Here is a 20,931-nt window from a genome sequence, read left to right on the forward strand (position 1 = left end):
CTTGCTTCTTTGATAACTTCAAGAGCGAATCTTTCAGCTTCATGCGTTCGTTGCCTGTCACACGCAAGCAATTGATCTTCCATACTGAGTCACATTTTATGCTTAAATTTCTCAGTACTTCCAACCTTCCTATCACTCCATCATTGAAACATATCACTGCATCTAGTACACCAACTTTTAATGTATTTAATTCTACAAAAACATTCTTGGGAATCTTCCGATATGCAATGGTTGAAACTTTCATTTGTATTCTGAGTGCCCCCATGAAGGCATTTACTAAGCAAAACAAGGTGACTCAGGTCTCTAAAAACTGGTTTTATTTCACTCATAACAGGCTCAGGAAGAGAATTCTTATGATGGTATATTTCACCACTTCCTTTTGCTTTTTGGTAACCTCACCAAGAATCTGCTGCTTTAGGGCAAAGTGCGTGAACATGGTGGTCATCTGTGGGCAACTTATGAAAATAGGTGGCCCATACAGCTTTTCTCATTGCTGTAACATCTTTCAGAGGTGCAGTTCGTCTAATGGCCAGTCCATAATAACTCTGAAGGAGGTCTGTTTCAGTTTCTGTCAATCTGCCTCTGCCAGACAACAATTTTCCTTTCATTTCTCTTCATAGCTTCCTGAATCTAGCACCCATCCTGTTTTGCATGTGTCCTCAACACTCCAGTTTTGTTACCAAGGTATCACCATAATCATTGAATTCATTGCTTTTATTGAAAGCTTTAGATTCCCCATCCAAGGGGCACCGACCTCTGAAATATTTTTAGAGCTCCATCACACTCCATACCTCCACTGTAACCATCATAATTCTTAGAACACTGATGTTCAATATGTTCTTCAGTGTTACCATGGCAGGTGTGGTAGTAGTGAGATAAGCACTCAACATCAACAACTTTTCCATTCTTCAGAGAAGTAGCACTTGCAACACCATTCAAGGAACGATGTCCTCGACTTTGCCATGTCCCATCAGGTGCAACAGCAATATCCCTAGTTCCACTAATATTTACAGTTTCTTCTAATGCACGTTTCATATATGATTTAAACAGAACCGTTAAGGTAACTAAAAGTAATTTTATGCACTTGCTGAACCTACTGGGAGGAGGAGGAAGGTCCATCAAAACGTATCAGCAGCCTTTTTCTTTTCCTATTGCATGCATTGGATACACTGACTTCAAATTCACATCTTATGAATTATGCACAATGTTCGAAGTCATTTTCGAGGCAGATTTATTGCAGGATCTACACACAACAAATAATTTTGACGCTAAACACTTCCTGCTACTTTGTTCAGTTATTCCAGACAGCCTACGCCATCACATTGTTTACATTTCGCCACTTCCTTTGTCAATAAAGACAATATACTTACATCAACAACAACAAATCCACTACAAACAGCGTCATTGTTAACACAAAAATTTGAATCACCAGGAGGCGTGCCATGTGGGAGTTTCTTCCCTGAAGAACTGATACATAGGTTACTTTCAACAGTGTGGCTTGCTTTGTTTGTGAACTGGTTACCGCAGAATTTCCTTTTATTGAATTTCTTGATGCGTGGCACAGTTCGTATTTATTGCTCACTAAAGGATTTGTACTTCAACAAATATTTGTAGCACTTGGGCAACAAACATTCAGTAACACGTGAACAAACTGCTTCAGCGAAATAAAAGTAAGTACTAGCAGAGATAATCATTTACATACACTAGAAACCTGCACAGTTACCAACATATACAATGTATCATACGTATAATCGCTGGCAACAGAAAGTTCGCACTTCCTTTCGAAATAATACGGGTTTCTGTAACAGAAATTAAGGGGCGTGGCGGCATACATGACCGTAACTTTAAAATTTTGTATATATAGGTCATTTTTAATTTGAAACTCTATAATGTGTATATCAATGTAATCAGGAAAGACTATAGAATTTAATAAAGTCATAAAAAATTCGATTTTTCTACCATTTATAAGTACCTTGTATCCTTAGATGTAACTTCCAGAAGTCCAGCAGTTAGTTTTCTGCAATAAGGACAATGTTAACCTTGACTAAGTTGGTTGTCACAAGAGATAACACACATTCACTTCTGCACATGCCTCTTTAAGACACTCGCGCACTACTGTAAGTGATGCATACTCACTCAGCAACCGCTTACCTTTACCACGGCCGTAGTTGATACCGTGATGGGACGGAGTTCACGGTCGCACCCGCGATCGTTCGGCGGCGACTTGACACGTCAGCGTCGAACTGTGAATCTCAGCGTCGACGGCACACCGGCTGGTTACTGTCGGGGGTCTCCTGCGGATGCTTCAGCTGCTTCCAGTGTCTGCTTCTTCCGGTTCATCGTCTGGTTCCGGGGCTGGGCTGCTCAGGTACAGCTTTATATGGTTTACGTGTACTGTGATAGAGCGAAACAGCAATTGAACTATTAATGTGATGGTGGAGATGATTTCATGGACTTCACATGGTGCTTTCCAATGCTATTTCAATTTATTGACGTGGCCCTTCTTCGACACAGGATTACTCGAATAGAGTAAGTTTCCAACACAATACTTAGGTACGACAGCTCCGTGGTCGTTCTGAGCGGCCCGCTGGAGAACAGAATAAGTCTTCCGAGCTTTTATGTGTTTCCATACTTCTTGCAGTTTGCTGGCTACTTTCCTGACGTGTTCATTGTTGCTGTTTCATGCTGGAGTTGCGAAGTTAAACGGTGGGGTCATCCGCCTGCCACAGTCGATTTCGTAAGGGCTGAGTTGAGTCCTGGTAAGCGCTGAGCACGTATGGAACGTAGGCGTCCCGCGAATCGTGCTTGCTGCTCAGTGACTTACCATTTTCGATGAACTCGTTCCACTCGACCATTCCCTTCTGGATGAGCTGGTGTTTTCCTTGGTTCAAATGGCTCTGAGCACTATAGGACTTAACATTTGAGGTCATTAGTCCCCTAGAACTTAGAACTACTTAAACCTAACTAACCTAAGGACATCACACACATCCATGTCCGAAGCAGGATTCGAACCTGCAACCGTAGCAGTCGCGCGGTTCCGGACTGAAGCCCCTTGAACCGCTCGGCCACCGCGGCCGGGTTTGTGTTGTCCTTAGGTCGTCAATCTTCAACAACTTAAACACTACCTGCAGCAAATCGGAAGTGAAATTGGAACCTTGATCAGGAATTATAGAAGAAGGTGAGCCATTATTCAAAATCCACTCCTTAACAAATACTCGTACCACAGTCTCAGCACCTTGGTCTGGGATTGGTGTCATTAATAGATATCCCGAAAAATGACCCAAAACAGCGATCTTTTGTTTCCGATACGAGTCCTACGAAGTCAAGTCCTATTCGTTCAAAAGGGGTGTAAGTTTCTGGGAGTTTTTGAAAAAGTGCTTTGGTTTTACCCTCTTCATTCCATTTATTGCATGAATCACAATGTGAAACGCAATTGCAAGCATCAGTTTTCCGGTTTGGCCACCAGTAGAGTTGTGTGCTATTCGTAGGTTAGTTGCCCTTTGCCACTATGTCCTGTTCCCGTAGTACGTCAGGCGCGACAATGTAGTTTCCTTTGACAGTAATCTTGTACAGTATCCCATCAACGACTTCGAATTTCCATGACTGATACTACATGTCTTGCGCATTTACTAATTCCTCTTTTCTGCCGAATGTGTAACGTGTTCTGACCTTCCTACCTGGTCCATCCGCATTGCTGTGCAACTTCCCTGGTCAGTGGACTACCTTGAATCGATACTCACTTAACCGCAAAGCCCGTCTAGTTAATCAATTACTGGGGTCCATTAGGTTGAGTAGCCATTTCACGGCGCCATGATCCATCACTATATAGAATTCTCGCCCCACTAAAAAGCATCGGTTGTTGTGTATGGAATAAGGAAGTGCACATAATTCTTTTTCTGTTTTTGAATGGTAGCACAAGGCCGTGTTTCAAAAGACGAGAAGCAAATGAAATTGGATGGTCTTCTCCATTAATTTCCTGTGAAAGATGTGATGTCGTCAGTCATACGACCACATCGACGCCTGAGGGATTCTCTCGATAAACGGAACAGAAGAACGGCTGTGCTAGCCAAAGAGTACACAGCCAGTCGCAGTACTTATGCTCGCTGCGAGGCCACTTCATGTGCAGCAGGAGTGTAGTGCAGTAGTGCCAATCTACAGTTCGTAGCCGCGCTCAGTGGTCAGCCAGAGCCGATGTTAGTCATCGTCTGCAGCTCAGTCATTGCTGCCATCAAGTCTTTGTAGCTCCGTTCCAAGCTAGTCTTCAAATTCACCGGATTCGACATTCAAGATTACGAGAGATTAATTCGTCACTGCAAGATTTGTGACTTGTAAATTATGGCATTCTACAGACGCATAGTCTAGTCGCGTCTTATACAGCTATCAACCAGCTGATCATGGACCACAGCAAAGTTAAGTAATAAATACTTTCTTATTTTGTACTTCTGCTAATTAATTGTGTTTTCCTGTTGTAGCTACGATGCAGTCTTGGCATAGTAGAACCCACGTTTCCTCCTCCTTGGCTACCTCATATTTGCCACCTCATGTTGATGGACTCGATTATGGTGGAAGGTCGAGAGCCATCAAAAGAACTGCACCGACAGCAAAATTTTTGGCATCAGTTGCTACGATGAAGGGTCTCGAGAAATGTGGATAAGCCAATACTGGAGTCATTGTCAAAGCTGTTTTCAATGTTTCCATTGCTTGTGAACATTCGGAACTCCAATCAAAAACTGCTCCTTTTTTCAGTAATTGAGTCATTTGCCGTACTATGTCGGTATACCGCTTAATGTACAGTGCGTAGAAATTTACAGTGCCTAGAAAAGACTGTAGTACTTCCACATTCGTCGGTTGCGGACAGTTCTCCACGGCTTCCACTGGTTTCAGATTGTAATCCTTCAGCATATTGTTGCATTTCTCGGCTGAAAATGGTAACATCATCGAAGCAAACCAGACATTGAGTGGGTGCCTGTCCTCTGAAGACAGTATCCATCAGACGTTGGAATGTTACTGACTCATTCAGAAGACCGAAAGGAAGACGGTTATACTTATACATGCCTGTAGGTGTAATAAGTAATGTTTTATCCCAATCGTCTGGATGTACAGTCAGTTGATTGTACCTGCTGGTTAGGCTACAAAAAGTGAGGATTTTTGCAATAACCAAGATAATTCAATGAGTGTGCAAGATCCGGTAATTGATGAATATCCGGTAACGCCAGAGCATTCAGATTTCGGTAATCAACATAAAATTGATACTTCTGTTCTTCTGTAGGCGATTTCTTCTTCACAACTTCAATGGCCGATAACCAGGGTGGTTCTGAGGGTTCTCTAATTACAATGAACCCGACTTCCAGTCGACTGAGGCCTTTGGCTGTACGGAATTCTGTATGGTTGTTGAGCGATGAATGCTGCTCCTTCTGCATGTATCATGTGTTGAACCAATGGAGTTGCTGGATGATTATCCCGCTCACAGAAAATATCAGAGTATCTAAGTAGCTCTGGTGAAATTACTTCCCGATCGTCCGGCGACAAGTGGCTTAATTTAGTAACCAGTTCTTGTTGGATTGATCCGTGTGCTTTGTCAGTTGCCTCAGTCATACTGACATTCGGGGGACAATAACTTCATACCTGTACATCTTTTTCCTTGGTAGGGACTTCGGTCACGTCTTGTAGAGCTACGTTCGATACTGTTGCCACAATAGTTCCACATGGTAATTCTACTTCTGCATTACTCATGTTAGCGATGCTTACCGGAACACGCAATTTTCCACTTGGTTCGTCCTTAATTACACTGACAATGCTTGCTACTTAGCTGTAGCAAATCACCGTTTACTGATGGCTCTGTCAACAACAAATTACTTCCGTGGCACTTCGGTATCTTCACGTTGATATACAGAGCTTATCCTGTCCCCAGAGGGACGCACTCACTTTCAATCGAATGCACGTCGACTCCGAACTGTACACTTGCGTCACTACTCGGTTTGTGCATTATCTCAGAGTTTACACCGCAGCTATAGTCATTATGACCGAATCGGATTTCTCTTTTTGCAACATCGATCTGAGCGTGGTTAGCTGACAGGAAATCCAACTCCAATATACCTCTGTAGCCTTCCTCTCAGCTCCTTATCACTTGCACTTCGGCCTCATATTCATCATGGCCTATCACTAAGTTCTTCACAACTTCTCCGTAATTGTGCAGCCAGTTGCCGTCTAACCCTTTAGCGGTAGTGCTCGGCTGCCTCCAGTGTCTTAACTACATTCTACCATATCAGAAAAAATTTGAGCCCCTATATCAACTAGAAAACGTACATTTTGTCCACGGTAATGTGTGTTAACAAGCAGAGCTTCGGAACTGCCATTAGTGGAGCTCGCAATAATTACTGATTCTTGGGGGCGGAAGTAGTGGTGGACCTTACGTCCCCTATGTCGTATAAGGTATTCCTTGCATTCGTTTCTCCACAGTTCCGCTCTATGTGGCCTTTCCTTCCACAAACGAAACATCGAATCTCTTTCCTGCGAGTATTTGTAGCTAGTTGCCCGCTCCCGTGATAACTTGTTCCCGAACAAGCGTCGAATACACGACGATCTGGTTTGCAGTCCATTTGAGGTCTCTTTAGCTCTTCCACAAATCGAACTGCTGTTTTTGTGTCTTTTTTAAACGTCTCGCAACATGATAATCTGACTGCACAACTGACTTCACCCTGTATCCTGTTCAAAAACGTCAAAAACGTATGTAATGCCCTTTGTCCAGCTTCAAACAATTTTTCCTCATTGTGCGAATCGTTCTCGCTGAGCTCATAGTTTCCTAATGCGATCAGCAAAATACTCAACAGATTCTCCGTCCAACATACCCATGAGGTGGAGTTTTTCCCTGTAAAACTTGCCGTGTTCTTCCTTTCGTACTGTGGCACCAGTGTCTGCTTAAAAACGTCTTAGGTAGCTGCTAGACTGCTGGTGGTATCGTACCTAACAAAATCGAGTCCATCATCTTGGATTCTCAATTTTGCCATGATTATTTTACCCGAATCACTCCAGGATCCTAAAGTTGCTGCATTTTCCAGTTTACTAAAAAAAACACGTGAACATCCTCATCAGACTTCCCACGAATGACTGGAATCGTAAGGATCAAAGAAAAATTCTTAACTACTGCTGAATTCGTTGTGTTTTCATTGGCTCTATTCCGAGGGCTGCTATTTACTTGATCCACGTCCCTCTTACCTTCTGTCTCTGTTTTTAACTGCTGAATTTCTGAGCGTAATTGTGCTATAACAGTCTGCAAATCCGTAACTTGTTGTACATGTACCATAATTGATTAACCCTGCCCTCTATTTATTTAAAAATATTCCCATCACTGCCATTTGCATGCACACCAAGCAAAGCCAGTATCTGCTGCAGTCCTACTTTCGGCGTTGTGTCACGTTCCACTGCATTGAGCGAAGAGATGACCTCCGACGGAAGAATGGTGTCTTCATCTGCCTTGTGCTGGTTCTACATACAGGTACAAAACAGGAACATTCCTGAATAATACCGATCACCGCAACACTGCTGGAAGATTGTGGGGCCGCGCGGCGTGGCAGAGCAGTTTGAGGCACCATGTCACGGACTGCGCGGCCTCTCCCGCCCGAGGTTCGAGTCCTCCCTCGGGCATGGGTGTGTGTGTTGTTCTTAGCATAAATTAGTTTAAGTTCGATTAAGTAGTGTGAAAGTTTAGGGACCGATGACCTCAGCAGTTTGGTCTCTTAGGAATTCATACACATTTTGAAAACTGTGGGGTTCCTTCTCTCCCCAGATAACGAATTCCAGAGGATGCCACAACTGACAACATTTTATAAGATGTTTTGCTGGGCAAGATGGGTGGCGGTGTGAGTGCGAGGTTCTTAGGGCGAGCAGGTGATCAGCTTTCGAACAGTCTCTCGATTTACTTGACTTTAAGCAGATAGTTGTACATACATATTCTGTAGCGGTCGGCGTCCTTGCAGCCTACGACTCGTACGCGACGCAGAAGCCTGACTCGGAAGTCTACATCTACATCTACATTGATACTCCGCAAGCCACCCAACGGTGTGTGGCGGAGGGCACTTTACGTGCCACTGTCATTACCTGCCTTTCCTGTTCCAGTCGCGTATGGTTCGCGGGAAGAACGACTATCTGAAAGCCTCCGTGCGCGCTCTAATCTCTCTAATTTTATATTCGTGATCTCCTCGGGAGGTATAAGTAGGGGGAAGCAATATATTCGATACCTCATCCAGAAACGCACCTTTATGCGTGTCATCCTCTGTTTCAATGCCATCATCATCCCGTAGTGTCTGGATATGCTGTTTCGAGCCACTTACTGATTTAACGTAAGACCAGAACTTCCTAGGATTTTCTGTCAAGTCGGTACATAGAATTTCACTTTCGAATTCAATGAACGCTTCACGCATAGCCCTCCTTACGCTAACTTTGACATCGTTTAGCTTCTGTTTATCTGAGAGGTTTTGGCTGCGTTTAAACTTGGAGTGGAGCTCTCTTTGCTTTCGCACTAGTTTCCTAACTTTGTTGTTGTACCACGGTGGGTTTTTCCCGTCCCTCACAGTTTTACTCGGGACGTACCTGTCTAAAACGCATTTTACGATTGCCTTGAACTTTTTCCATAAACACTCAACATTGTCAGTGTCGGAACAGAAATTTTCGTTTTGATCTGTTAGGTAGTCTGAAATCTGCCTTCTATTACTCTTGCTAAACAGATAAACCTTCCTCCTTTTTTTTTATATTCCTATTAACTTCCATATTCAGGGATGCTGCAACGGCCTTATGATCACTGATTCCCTGTTCTGTACATACAGAGTCGAAAAGTTCGGGTCTGTTTGTTATCAGTAGGTCCAAGATGTTATCTCCACGAGTCGGTTCTCTGTTTAATTGCTCGAGGTAATTTTCGGATAGTGCACTCAGTATAATGTCACTCGATGCTCTGTCCCTACCACCCGTCCTAAACATCTGAGTGTCCCAGTCTATATCTGGTAAATTGAAATCTCCACCTAAGACTATAACATGCTGAGAAAATTTATGTGAAATGTATTCCAAATTTTCTCTCAGTTGTTCTGCCACTAATGCTGCTGAGTCGGGAGGTCGGTAAAAGGAGCCAATTATTAACCTAGTTCGGTTGTTTAGTGTAACCTCCACCCATAATAATTCACAGGAACTATCCACTTCTACTTCACTACAGGATAAACTACTACTAACAGCGACGAACACTCCACCACCGGTTGCATGCAATCTATCCTTTCTAAACACCGTCTGTACCTTTGTAAAAATTTCGGCAGAATTTATCTCTGGCTTAAGCCAGCTTTCTGTACCTATAACGATTTCAGCTTCGGTGCTTTCTATCAGCGCTTGAAGTTCCGGTACTTTACCAACGCAGCTTCGACAGTTGACAATTACAATACCGATTGCTGCTTGGTCCCCACATGTCCTGACTTTGCCCCGCACCCGTTGAGGCTGTTGCCCTTTCTGTACTTGCCCAAGGCCATCTAACCTAAAAAACCGCCCAGCCCACGCCACACAACCCCTGCTACCCGTGTAGCCGCATGTTGCGTGTAGTGGACTCCTGACCTATCCAGCGGAACCCGAAACCCCACCACCCTATGGCGCAAGTCGAGGAATCTGCAGCCCACACGGTCGCAGAACCGTCTCAGCCTCTGATTCAGACCCTCCACTCGGCTCTGTACCAAAGGTCCGCAGTCAGTCCTGTCGACGATGCTGCAGATGGCTAACAATAGCGATCGTTCAGCCGCTAGAAACGCCCACTTTTATTCCGTGTACATATAGCTAACTAGTGCAGGCGACGACTATGCAGTGCGGACTCAGCGGAGACGGAAACATGCGTTCTGCAGTGGAGAGTGAAAAATCGCTGTTATATTACTAGCCTGCTACACTACTGGCCATTAAAATTGCTACACCACGAGGATGACGTGCTACAGACGCGAAATTTGACCGACAGGAAGAAGATGCTGTGATATGCAAATGATAGCTTTTCAGGCGCCGGTGGCGACACCTACAACCTGCTGACAGGAGGAAAGTTTCCAACCGATTTCTCATACACAAACAGCAGTTGACCGGCGTTGCCTGGTGAAACGTTGTGTGATGCCTCGTGTGAGGAGCAGAAATGCGTACCATCACGTTTCCGACTTTGATAAAGGTCGGATTGTAGCCTATCGCGATTGCGGTTTATCGTATCGCGACATTGCTGCTCGCGTTGGTCGAGATCCAATGACTGTTAGCAGAATATGGAATCGGTGGGTTCAGGAGGGTAATACGGAACGCCGTGCTGGATCCCATCGGCCTCGTATCACTAGCAGTCGAGATGACAGGCATCTTATCCGCATGGCTGTAACGGATCGTGCAGCCACGTCTCGATCCCTGAGTCAACAGATGGGGACGTTTGCAAGACAACAACCATCTGCACGAACAGTACGACGACGTTTGCAGCAGCATGGACTATCAGCTCGAAGACCATGTCTGCGGTTACCGTTGACGCTGCATCACAGACAGGAGCGCTTGCGATGGTGTACTCAACGACGAACCTGGGTGCACGAATGGCAAAACGTAATTTTTTCGGTTGAATCCAGGTTCTGTTTACAGCATCATGATGGTCGCATCCGTGTTTGGCGACATCGCGGTGAACGCACATTGGAAGCGTGTATTCGTCATCGGCATACTGGCATATCACCCGGCGTGATGGTATGGGGTGCCATTGGTTACACGTCTCGGTCACCTCTTCTTCGCATTGACGGCACTTTGAACAGTAGACGTTACATTTCAGATGTGTTACGACCCGTGGCTCTACCCTTCATTCGATCCCTGCGAAACCCTACACTTCCGCAGGATAATGCACCTCCGCATGTTGCAGGTCCTGTAGGGGCGTTTCTGGATACACAAAATGTTCGACTGCTGTCCTGGCCAGTACATTCTCCAGATCTCTCACCAATTGAAAACGTCTGGTCAATGGTGGCCGAGCAAGTGGCTCGTCACAATACGCCAGCCACTACTCTTGATGAACTGTGGTAGCGTGTTAAAGCTGCATGGGCAGCTGTACCTGTACACGCCATCCAAGCTCTGTTTGACTCAATGCCCAGGCAAATCAAGGCCGTTATTACGGCCAGAGGTAGTTGTTCTGGGTACTGATTTCTCAGGATCTATGTACCCAAACTGCGTGAAAATGTAATCACATGTCAGTTCTAGTATAATATATTTGACCAATGAATACCCGTTTATCATCTGCATTTCTTCTTGGTGTAGCAATTTTAATGGCCAGTAGTGTAGCTTTACTTCCAGATTTTTTTTGTAGGACATTAATTTCACACATTGTATTTTTGAAATTTTTGCAGATTTGCAATTGCTGGATCACGATTTTTAAAAGCAGACAATACCTTTTCGTTTCCTTGTTTTTTTGAGAAACTGAATGTAATTTTGGCGTCGAGTTGAATTTGCTTCAGTACCTCAAGAAATCTGTATATGTCTGGGGTGAAAGAACATAAGAGACTATTGTACTTGCCGCCAAAAGTTTCGCAAGCATTGGAAGTTCTCTGTCTATCGTAACTTAGTTCTGCCCATATAGATGGAGGAAAGAGAGCATTCTTGTGTATGTACGTATCCACTAATACTGTAAGCAGTCACGAATTGTTTGTAGTTTTTCTGACGTAAGGATCACTGTCATTAACTCCTTAACAAAACGCTCACCAACACTATCAGCGCCAAAGAAACTGATACAGGCATCCGTATTCAAATACAGAGAGTAGTAAATGGCGCAGCGGTCGGCAACGCCTATATAAGACAAGTGTCTGACGCAGTTGTTAGATTGGTTACTGCTGCTACAATGGCACGTTATCAAGGTTTAAGTGAGTTTGAACATGGTGTTATAATCGGCGCACGAGCGATGGGACACAGCGTCTCCGAGGTGGCGATGAAGGGGGATTTTCCCGTACGACCATTTCACGAGTGAATCCGGTGAAACATCAAATCTCTGACATCGCTGAGGCCGGAAGAAGATCGTGCAAGAACGGGGACAACGACAACTGAAGAGAATCGTTCAAAGTGACAGGTGCAACCTGGTGAATCTTGTCTAATCGTCGAATATGGGGTGTGTTGGAAACCTGCTTTCTCGGATCGCTAGACAATAATTCAAGCAAATCGTATTAATGAGTTTTATTAAAAAAAAGTAAATGACAATACCTAACTTTTAATATGACACCCATGTGTCGCAAGCAAAGGGCGACAGACAAATTAAGAAATCTCTTCAATATAACAGTTCCAAGTTTGAGCTGCATAGAATTTACAAGCAAAGTAACGAGTGTTGACGCTTGTGTCCTAGTTGCTACTCTCGACGGTGCTGTAGAACTGGGCCGCGGCCAGTCGTCTTGGAGAGGGATCGGTCAGGGTGAATTTGGCTGATGTCTTTTTCATAGCCCTCTCTGTTCTCTCGTACCCGACTGGAGTGCCAGCGCTTGACTTTACGCCGTAACACAACCCTTCTACAGACTGCTGCAGATGTCAATGCTGGACCATCAACAAATGTCAGCTTGCAAACCATTCAACGAAACATCATTGATATGATCTTTTAGAGCCGAAGGCCCTTTCGTGTACCATTGATGACTGAGCCCTTCAACACCGACATTGGACTCCAGGAACCCTCATCTGAGTTTAAACACTTTCACTGGCCACCAACCCCCCCTCCCCCCCCCCCCCAGACACGAACGCTATTGAGCATATCTAGGATGTCTTGCAACGAGCTCTTACGGATTCATGGACAGTCCTGTAGGATTCACGATGTCAGTTCCCTCCAGCACTACTTCAGACATTAGTTGAGTCCATGCCATGTCATACTGCGCCACTAATGCGTCCTCACGGGGCCCTACACGAATTTATGTAGGCGAGTTATTCGTTCACCTAGGCCTGGTATTGAGGAGATATGAATTTGTTGCACAGCTGAATACTAGCGGCCCCAGGGCGCAAGGCGCTCTGTAGACAGCCTGGCTAGCTGACCAGTTGTGGCCAGCCAGGTGAGTTAATCCCAACGTTGGGAATTCGGACAGCTGTCACTTGCATGGCTTTTGTGCAGGAGACTAATGTACCAAGAAATAGTGGAGCATCAGACAAGTTGAAAGATGGATTCTTACAGCTTCTGAGAGACTGCAATAGTTGACAATCAAATATTAACGCAAATCTGAATACATCGGCGATCCCAGAAAAATGAGGCATAGCCAGTGACAACAATAATTTCAGTATCTTTAGATGTACAAAGAAGTTAGTATTTGACAGTGAATAAACATTTTCACAATGAAACTACAAATTAACAACTTTTAATTGCTTCATTTGATTCCAACAAACGATATCTCAGATGATAGCATTGCAATACAGCCATCATCTCTGAAAGCTATGTGTCTGTATCTATTTTATTTTTTTGATTAATTTCATCTCCTATATCTGTTTTATTATGCAGACCATCGTGTTTCCACATTTACACAGCAAATGACCACGGCATCAGTACTTCATATATTTTCATACTTGTGTAGTTATTTAATGAACAGTTTACTATTTTGCCAGTAACTTTATTTAAATGTTGATTAGATTATATTAGATTCAGTTCTCGTTCCATAGACCCAAAAATGAGATGATTCTCGTGGGTGTGGAACAAGTAAGAAAGTATAACATAAAAAACATAAAATGTTTGAATATAATACTCACGATCCTGATCATTTGTCAGGAGATTGTCAAAATACATGAATACATTACAGTAAACTGGAGCTGCTAGTATCTAAATAATTAATACACTGTCAGATTGAAATATAGTTATACACTTTTAATAAATTTATCATACACAAAATACCTAATCTTAACTGCTGTGACCAAGTGCTGTCAAAACTGAAATCTAACAGACATTCTTACTTAAGCTCGTCGAACAGCCTCTGTTAAGACATTCATCTATAGAGCAGAAAGAGTTGCCTATCAAAAAGTCTTTCGAACTCTGTTTAAACTGTGCCTTATGTGAAGCCAAGTTTTTAAAGGTTGTTGGTAATTTATTGAAAATGTATGTTCCTGAATATTAGACCCATTTTTGGACTTATGTAAGTAATTTTAGATATTTATGTAGATTGTTCTTATTCCTAGTATTGATGCTATGTATTGAGATATTTTCTGGAGATAGAAGCATATTACTTGCAACAAATTTAATTAAGAAATAAAGGATTGCAACTACTATTAAAAAACTGTGTTAATTTAAAAGTGGTCAGACACAGGTGTTACCAGACCACACAGCTGAAAATAGAGTCAAAAGCCACTTCTGTTAAGAAGTCATAAGTAATTGTTTAAATAATATTTAACAACAATTCATTGTGATTTAACATGAGTGCTCTTGCATAAGAACACTAGTTTATTTATTTATGAACAATCCTTTATTTGTAGATATTGTGAATGATATGAGTATGACTGAATATTTTTAACGTTTCTTTATTAAAATATTGTTGTAGTACATTAGTTTAGTCTGGGAAGTGGTCATGCTAAGTCAAATCGTGTTTGTAGAACATAATAACGATATAATTTTGTGGGACATCAGACAGCAGACAGTTACAGAACAATATGGGAGTCAAGTGGGGCTGTAACTTTCGACTGAGGAGCTGAAGAACGATTTTGCACACTTTTTATGTCGAATTCTTGGAGAAGACAGACCTGCCATAGGTAACATGCATGATTCAGTTATGTAGGTGTTTGATTCTGGGTGGTGAATGGCTGCTATCGTACCTTAACTTCTGAAAGGATTTTATATTTCGAGAGGTCTGATTGTGCTGCAGAGTAGGACTCTAACATACTCTGTTTGTATCACAGAGTTACTATTCCTCTTATCGCATGATATAATTTGTAAATCATCAAATTGACCTCTGAATTGTTTTGAGCTAGTGAATACATCGTATTTTGTGGCCACAAAATGGACTTCGTTTTTGCGTATCTGTGATGGCTGTTTAGTTTGGGGATTTTGCTACCATCAACGTAACACTCGCAACGTAACTTTACTGCATTTGATAAGGGTATATTGTGTCTGTATATTAACTGAATATCGTGGGACCAACTCCCATTTATTTGAGATGTACTTTCTTGAATGAACATTATTAACATAATTCTCTATCATCTAAATCAATTACAGGTGTAGAATAGAACCCTTGTTATTAAATTATTCATGTAACTTTTATTCATTATTTCTGTGTATTCTATCAACTCGCAATTCTAGCCAATGCATAAAATGACTGCTGGATCATGGCTACAGGTTATTATCTGCAGCAAATTAGCTGCAGTGCATGAAAGCAGACATGCACGGCTTGACTCCATGATTATGTAGAGAGTCATGCGTAGCTCAAGTATCTAAAATAAAAGCATCTGCAAGTAATGAGGCAACTGGTTTGCTCGTATGGGGTGCTGTTTAGAAGAGCAACTACACAGCAGTAACTGTTGGTACCATTGCAGATAGTATGGAAGTGCAATTACCGATATTTGTATCTTTTCCACCAGCTTTGTGTTAGATGAAGTATACCTCCTTGGATTCTTACATCAATCCACACTTCACTTCCAGTTTTCATTCCAGTTTTCATAATGCTATCTTCAAAGTCCGGAAACATTGTTGATGGACACAATTTCAGACCCAGAGTATCACATTTATGAATCACTATTGAAAAAGTATGCTAGCAAGATGAAATTTTCTTGTCGCACAACAAAGGGAAAAAGTGTAATGTAATGTCCATTAACAAACCCATGGACCACAAATAACTGACAAAAAACTTGTTCAACATTTGAAGCTATTGTTAACCTATGCTGTGTGACACTAAGTATTTCGAGATGTTCAGCTTTGCAGAATATTACAATGTTTGTATCAGTGAAATTACTTAACAATAAATCCGCCTCATCTGTAGTTTTCACATTTGTAATTCAAAACAACACGAACCTCCTGCATGCTGATAGGTAATTTCGGCAGAATTGTCCACCTAGCTTTTTAAATGAATTTACGTAAACTGTCGACATCTTTAATCATTATTTCTTGCACGTGATTATTTCTTGCCTGTGTTCTCCTTTCAATCGATTACATGTTATCTGTGATGGTCTCTCACATATATCTCCTGTAGCATTCCACTTCAGATCATAAAGTATTTTTTGCCTATGAATTTTGTCACCAGCTATGTCTGTGCAGTATTGTGTGTATTGTCTCTAGCAATCTGTGTATTCAGTGGAGACGGTTTTAATGAAACTTTTACAACTCTTAATGTTGCCTATCCATCACGCTATACTATCTTTTAATAATTTTCGGACTGTGAGACCATAACCTTTCTAAAGTAGCATTTTCCTTGCCTCTCTACTCAATGCAACTACATTCGCCTCAGATAACATGTTATGTATGAAATGATCTGCTGTAGACTGAAACATGAGCCCACAAGCAGTGGCAGATGTAGACAGGGCACAACAAACTTTCAGCAGCAAATTGAAAAGTAAGAACGTAGGGAAATCAGTAAAGAGAAAGGAAGTGTTGTTGTTAGATAGTTCCCATGGAAGAGGTGTTGGTCAACTTTTGTAGGATGAACAAGGATCAGAATACCAGGTCACGAATTTTTTTAAACCTAGTGCTGGTCTGGAGCAGGTGACAGAGGATTTAGGATCACTTTGCAAAGATTTCACTAAGGAAGACACTGTGGTTATAGTGGGTGGGGCAGCTAACAGATTGACAGAGATCCTGGGTACAGTATAGAGTGTGACCTGGCAAAGATTGCATCAGCATCAATGCATACTAGTGCTGAGTTTGTATTTGTTCTTGGGAGCCATGACCAACCTCATTTGAACTCTTCTGTCAAGAGAGTTAATTTGGAGCTGGAACGGCTGCTTATGTCGGGTGCAGGGTCACACATTGGTGTGGTTGCTGTTGATTCTCTCAATAGGTGGGATTATACTAGGCATGGCCTTCACCTCAACAGGAAGGGGAAGGGTAAATTGGCTGGGAAAATAGCAGGAAAGTCAAAGGGGGGAGGCACTGTCATAAGTGGTAAAATACCAGTGGTTATACGGTTCTGAAAAGACCCTTTTTTAGGGTAGGGAGGACAGAAAGAAACCAAATTTTAAGAGAGGTTAGAACTGAGACAAACTTTCAGTTTGGGAAGAAACCAAAAATCATAATTCTTGCTTATTACATCAGCATAAACAGCTGTTGGTTAAGAATTTTCAACAGTCAGCAGGTATTTTAACTCTACCCAATTTTAACTCAGTCAATGTGAAATGTCAGCTATCTTTATTGCATCAAAATATTCGAGGACTGAGAAATAAAATTAATGAAATAACTATCTGCATAGATGAATTAGAGTCTTCAAACCCAGCTGACATAATCTGCCTCTCTGACCATCATGTGACCACTGGTATAGAACTTTTAAGTGTTACAGGGTTTAGGTTAGCATCTCACTTTTGTAGATCAGAAATGGAGAAACGAGGAGTTGCCACAGTCATCAGGAACTGTCATAACTTTAAGAACATAGACATTCATAAATTTTGCCTTGAACAGCATATGCAAGCATGTGCAACAGAAGTAGGATTTCACAAAAAATCCTTCATAATATTAAGTGTACATCGAGCACCTGTAGGTAACTTTAATCTGTTCGTAAACCACCTTGAAACTGTACTGGCCCATTTAACAGCCAAAAACAAAGAAATACTGGTTGCTGGTGATTTCAATGTAGATTTCCTTTAAGACTCTCCCAATAAGAACTTATTTGAGTGAGTAACACTATCATTCAACTTAATTCCCACTGAAAGTTTCCCACTAGGGTAGCCAATTGCTCACATACAGCCATTGATAATATCTTTTAGATATAGCCCAATGAACAAAATTATATTACAAAACGAACAGTCAATGTCCTCTCAGACCATGACATGCAGTTCCTTCTGTTAAATGTTAATACTGAACAGGGTATAAAATCTATTAAATCTGAGCTCAAGAGGGTAATCAATAAGCCAAAAATTGATTATTTTGGGACACTGCTCAGAGACATTCAGTGGGCTGAAGTTAACAGTGCTCATAGCATGAACGAAAAATATAACACTTTTGCTAATAAAGTGCTTACCTTATTCAAACACTGTTTTCCCCAAAACCTACCAAGGTTAGAGCAAAGTCTACAAAGAAGCCATGGATTACTCATGGAATAGGGGTATCTTGTAAAACAAATAAAAAACTATATCTGTCAATCCGAAACAGTTCCAATGTTGATGCTATAGCACATTACAAGAAATACTGCAAAATATTAAAGACTGTAATACAGCCATCAAAGCAAATATATTACAAGGAAAAGGTAGTCATATCAGATAACAAAATAAAGACAACATGGGATATAGTGAAGGAGGAGACCAATAGAACCAGACATGAAGAGGAACAAATAGCATTAAGAGTAACTGATACATTGGTGACAGATGTGTATAGTGTTCCAGAACTTTTTAACAAACATTTTATAACTGTTATTGAAAATATGGGGTTGTCAGGTTCAGTAGATGCTGCTATGGAATACCTCAGACCAGACATTTCAAGTAACTTCCGTAATACGAATTTGACCCTCACTACCCCAGCAGAAATAATGTTGTTGTTGTTGTGGTCTTCAGTCCTGAGACTGGTTTGATGCAGCTCTCCATGCTACTCTATCCTGTGCAAGCTTTTTCATCTCCCAGTACCTACTGCAACCTACATCCTTCTGAATCTGCTTAGTGTATTCATCTCTTGGTCTCCCTCTACGATTTTTACCCTCCACGCTGCCCTCCAATACTAAATTGGTGATCCCTTGATGCCACAGAACATGTCCTGCCAACCGGTCCCTTCTTCTGGTCAAGTTGTGCCACAAACTTCTCTTCTCCCCAATCCTATTCAATACTTCCTCATTAGTTATGTGATCTACCCATCTAATCTTCAGCATTCTTCTGTAGCACCACATTTCGAAAGCTTCTATTCTCTTCTTGTCCAAACTATTTATCGTCCATGTTTCACTTCCATACATGGCTACACTCCATATGAATACTTTCAGAAATGACTTCCTGACACTTAAATCAATACTGGATGTTAACAAATTTCTCTTCTTCAGAAACGCTTTCCTTGCCATTGCCAGCCTACATTTTATATCCTCTCTACTTCGACCATCATCAGTTATTTTGCTCCCCAAATAGCAAAACTCCTTTACTACTTTAAGTGCCTCATTTCCTAATCTAATTCCCTCAGCATCACCCGACTTAATTAGACTACATTCCATTATCCTTGTTTTGCTTTTGTTGATGTTCATCTTATATCCTCCTTTCAAGACACTGTTCATTCCATTCAACTGCTCTTCCAAGTCCTTTGCTGTCTCTGACAGAATTACAATGTCATCGGCAAACCTCAAAGTTTTTATTTCTTCTCCATGAATTTTAATACCTACTCTGAATTTTTCTTTTGTTTCCTTTACTGCTTGCTCAATATACAGATTGAACAACATCGGGGAGAGGCTACAACCCTGTCTTACTCCCTTCCCAATCACTGCTTCCCTTTCATGTCCCTCGACTCTTATAACTGCCATCTGGTTTCTGTACAAATTGTAAATAGCCATTCGCTCCCTGTATTTTACCCCTGCCACCTTTAGAATTTGAAAGAGAGTATTCCAGTCAACATTGTCAAAAGCTTTCTCTAAGTCTACAAATGCTAGAAACGTAGGTTTGCCTTTCCATAATGTCCATCATAAAATCTTTAAAATCTAAAACATCTTGTGGGTATGATGAAATATCAACAAAGTTAATTAAAGAATGTTATTCTGAGCTAAGTAACATATTGAGCTATCTGTGTAACCAGTCGTTTATCAGTGGAAAATTTCCTGAATGGTTGAAATATGCTGAAGTTAAGCCACTGTTTAAGAAGGGAGGTAAAGCAATAGCTTCAAATTTCCATCCCATTTCACTGTTGCCAGCATTCTCAAAAATTTTAGAAATAATTTACAATCGGCTTTATAACTATCTTATTTCAAATAACATACTGTCAAAGTCACAATTCGGATTTCTAAAGGGTTCTGATATTGAGAAGGCTATCTACACTTACAGTGAAAATGTGCTTAATTCATTAGACAAAAAATTGCAGTCAACTGGCTTATTTTGTGATCTGTCAAAGGCATTTGACTGTGTAAATCACAATATCCTTTTAAATAAATTAGAATATTATTGTGTAACAGGAAATGCCGCAAAATGGTTCAAATCTTATATCTCTGGCAGGAAACAAAGGGTGTTATTAGGAAAGAGACATGGATCAAGCTATCAGGCATCATCCAACTGGGAACTAATTACATGTGGGGTCCCACAAGGTTCCATTTTGGGGCCCTTACTTTTTCTTGTGTATATCAATATCCTTTCATCAGTAACATTACCAGATGCCAAGTTCGTTTTGTTTGCCAATGATACAAACATTGCAATAAATAGCAAATCAAGTGTATTCTTAGAAAGATCATCTAATAAAATATTTGTGGACATTAATCACTGGTTCCTAGCCAATTCTTTGTCACTAAACTTTGAAAAAACACACTGCATGCAGTTCAGAACTTGTAAGGGGTGTCCTATGAATATATGCCTAACATACAATGACAAGCAGATAGAAGAAGTGGGCAGTGTTAAATTCTTGGGATTACAGTTTGATAATAAATTCAACTGGGAGGAGCACACAGAACAGCTGAAGCGTCTTAACAAATCTCTATTTGCAATGCGAATTGTGTTAGACATAGGGGATGTAAAAATGAAAAAGCTGGCATACTATGCTTACTTTCATTCCATAATGTCATATGGCATTATTTTTTGGGGTAATTCATCAAGCCAAGCTAAAGTTTTCTGGGCACAAAAATGTGCAGTAAGAGTTATATGTGGTGTGAACTCAAGAGCACC

The sequence above is a fragment of the Schistocerca americana genome, chromosome 3, assembly GCF_021461395.2.
Source record: "Schistocerca americana isolate TAMUIC-IGC-003095 chromosome 3, iqSchAmer2.1, whole genome shotgun sequence".
In the NCBI taxonomy this organism is placed as follows: domain Eukaryota; kingdom Metazoa; phylum Arthropoda; class Insecta; order Orthoptera; family Acrididae; genus Schistocerca; species Schistocerca americana.